We start from the raw sequence: 3682 nt of genomic DNA, 5'->3' as shown, positions 1-3682 counted from the left end.
ATACATTTGTGATTCCATGCACAGATAACCAGAGGAATCTTACAAAACATTAACTATACAAGTGACGTAATTAAAACAAAGAAGACTACAAATTAAGCATAACATAAAATGCCATCAGCACACTAGGACCGACACTTGCACACTTTCCTTTTACGTACAGTAAGATAGGCCAAGATGTCATCTCGATGACTTGTCAGTGGACCATACTCCAATGTCGATATTGAGCGAGTTGAGAGTGTTTCAAGTCACATTTGGGAATGTAGTAGTAGTGGCATGTTTATTATTACTAGTCATATGATACAAGGAAGCCTGAGACTTACGCTGCACCACCGAAAAAAAATTTTGAGTTACCCAGATAGAGAGAGGAGGGAATCACCAAGAAAGAGAAGAATGATGATATCCAGCTCAGGGCCCTGGGTGTTCTAAGGCCATACTCACCAAATGTGAGCCCCTGGGGTTGTGATGCAAGAAAGCAAGTCTATGAGGTTATGCAGCATCCGCCAAAAAAAAAAAAAAAAATTCCAAACAATACCCTCTAAACGTTTGTCCATTTCATCCTCAAATTTATTTAACCTATCAACTTCCACAACGACAGATGGCAGTTTGTTCCAGCAAATAACCACCCGCTGGCTAAAGGCAAATTTCCCCACATCTATTCTACATATATCTTTCCTCAATTTGAATTTATGCCCCTTTAGGTTCGTAATCTGAATAAGTGGAAGATTCCCATCAGAATTCAACATGCTCACTCATTTTGGCCTCATACACCTCAATCAGATCACCTCGCAGGTGCCTAGTCTCCAGCCACTGCAATTTCCGGAACTTAAGCCTCTCTTGGTAAAAGGATCCCTTCATTCCCCTCACCAATCTTGTTGCCCTTCTCTGTACACGCTCAAAAAAATCTACATCCTTCCTATCATGAGGCCGCAGACCTATACGCAGTACTCAAGGAGTGGCCTGACCATTGCCTTATCCTGAGGGACAATCACCTCCTTTTCCCTTCTAGCAAAATTCCTGTATATCATTAACAAAACCCCATGACCTGCCCTGGCAGCCTGTCTGCATTGTTCAGAAAACTTCATATCTGCCTGCACAATTACTCCCAGGTCTTTTTCATTTTTTACCACCTTAAATGTAGTACCACACAGTTGGTACATTTCTCTGGGATTACTTCTGTCCATAAGTAGTACTTTGCATTTGTCAATGTTAAACTTCTCAGCTCATTGCCACTTCTCAGCCCATCTGCCCAAATTTTCTAGATTCTCTTGCAGTAGCACACTGCTATTAACAACCCTGCCAATCTTTGAATCATCTGCAAACTTCGACACTAAGCCTGATATACCTTCATCAATATCATTGATAAATATAAAAAACAACAGTGGACCCAACACCGAATCCTGTGGGACTCCACTAATAACATTAGTCCATGGGTGAATGTAGATGCAAAATACTTATTCAGTTTGTTTGCTATCTGAGTAGGATCATCAACAGTCGAACCATCGATATCAAGTGGACCAATCATATTCATCCCCTTCCTTTTAGAGTTTATGTAAGTAAAAAAATCCTTGCTGTTTTCTTAGCATCCTTTGCCAAAGATTTCTCGTAATCTGCCTTTGCCTGCCTAACCTCCTTTATGACTTGATTACAGACTATCTTATATCTGACATAGGCTTCTGTGTCGTCTGATATTTTATATGCATGCATCCTATGTATTTTTCTTCTCTGCCACGAGTCTCATTATTTAATTTGACAACCATTTAGCTCTAAACCTTGAACAATATTTCTTAATAGGTATGAAACTTTTGGTAGCGTCCATGATTAATTCCTTGAATGCTTCCCACTTAGAATTTGCTGTTGCTAACATCGTCAGTTGATGCCACTGTATAGAATTTAAAAACTGTCTGAGACCACTGTAGTCACCTTTATGGAAACAAAAACCCTCTCCTTTACCCCTGATGGTAATTATATCTTTAAGTAAATCTCACATCAGCACACTGTGATCACTGCCACCTACTGGTTCCTTTATCTGCAAATTCTTAATACACGAATGATCACTGCTGATAACCAGATCAAGAAGTATTACCCTCTCTGGTTGCCTCTCGAACATGCTACTGCAGAAAACAATCATCCAATAAATCCACAAAAGTGCGAGTGACCAAACAAGTTCCAGTCAATATCTGGGAAGTTAAAATCCCCCACATTATAAGACATTCTGATTTACTAGCCCATTCTATTTCTCTGTACAATTGTTCATTATGCTCATTCGAGTCATTAGGCCTATAACACACTCCTACTCTTATTTTTGCTTTCGCAGTGCTTATGTCACACCAAATTGACTCAACAGTGCACTCTTCATCAATATCAACTGGCTGCACTTCTTTTGATTTTATGTTTTTCTTAATTAACAGCTTTTTTTTTTTGAGAAAGAGTAAATGATGCCCACAACAACTACTTGGTAGTTTTTTAAGAGTGTCTATGGTGTATCTAAACACCGATATTATATAGGTATTAAACTCTTAAAGTATTATGCCAAGTGCATTTAATTATTTTAAATATTATCTTATACACCTTTTGGCATCTCTCATATTGTGCGATTAACTTCACAACTGGGTCGTCATGTCTGCAATACTAGGGTACCTGCCCACTCACTGATGATAGGCCAATAGCCTTGAAACATGTCTGGGGAGCCTGATATTCACGGAGTTTCCGAGAATGGGTAAAAACAGTCTTCTCTACAGGGGAAGCGTTACCTATTGGAGGAATTTGAGTTTTTGAGTGGTGGAGTTGAAGAGTTACTGTCCCTTTCATTCTTCGACATGTTTCTTTTCCTCTTCCACTACTACTATTACTTTCCCTCTACCTTTTTGCTTTTCTAATTCTAATAGGGACAAATGGTTTGAATTTTATAATTCATTTGTTTGATTTAATAGATCTGGTCCAATGGGTTTTTTTTCACATTAAATTCACAATAGCCTTGAAACATGTCTGGGTGGTGGTACTCACTGAGAATAAGTAACAATAGTCTTCTCTGTTAGTCAAGCGTTACTTATTTGAGGTAGTGCAGTATCATGGCAACTCGTCGTGAAGGCAGACCACAATATGAGAAAGAGCAAATGATGCCCACAAAAACTACTTTGTAGTTTTTTAAGAGTGTCTATGGTGTATCTAAACACCGATATTATATTAATTAACAGCATAACACCTCCTCCCTTCCAATGTTGTACACGTTGGCACTAATGATATCAAGAGTAGGAGACCGGCAGAATTGCTTAACAAGTACAGGTCACTGTTGAAAAAAAGCCGTGAAATAGGGTTGAAATTGAAAGTGTCTGCAATTCTGCCCAGACACGATAGGAAGGAGTATATGATGAGAGCCTTGTCGATCAATTCGGCCCTGGAAAGATTGTGCAAGGCTCAAGGGGTAGAATTTTTTTCAGCCTGGACTGTACTTATTAACAGGAGAGATTGCTTCTACAGGGATGGGATACACTTAAATAGAACGGGTGCAAGAACATTTGCTGATGCTATCGAGGCAGTGTTAGGTGGGTCAGAAAACTGATAGCTTGGGGGGATACAAAGACGAATAGATTAACAGTAGCCACTGGCAGAGGTGAAAGAGATTCTTGCACTGCTTCTATTGGAATAAGCAGAAGCCTGAAAAACAAGATTCAGGATATTTCAG

This window comes from Mastigoproctus giganteus, chromosome 10 (genome assembly GCF_048544385.1).
Source record: "Mastigoproctus giganteus isolate SK-2022 chromosome 10, ASM4854438v1, whole genome shotgun sequence".
NCBI classification, from domain to species: Eukaryota; Metazoa; Arthropoda; class Arachnida; order Uropygi; family Thelyphonidae; genus Mastigoproctus; species Mastigoproctus giganteus.
The sequence above is the reverse complement of the archived record's forward strand: the minus strand, read 5'-3'. Positions refer to the sequence as shown.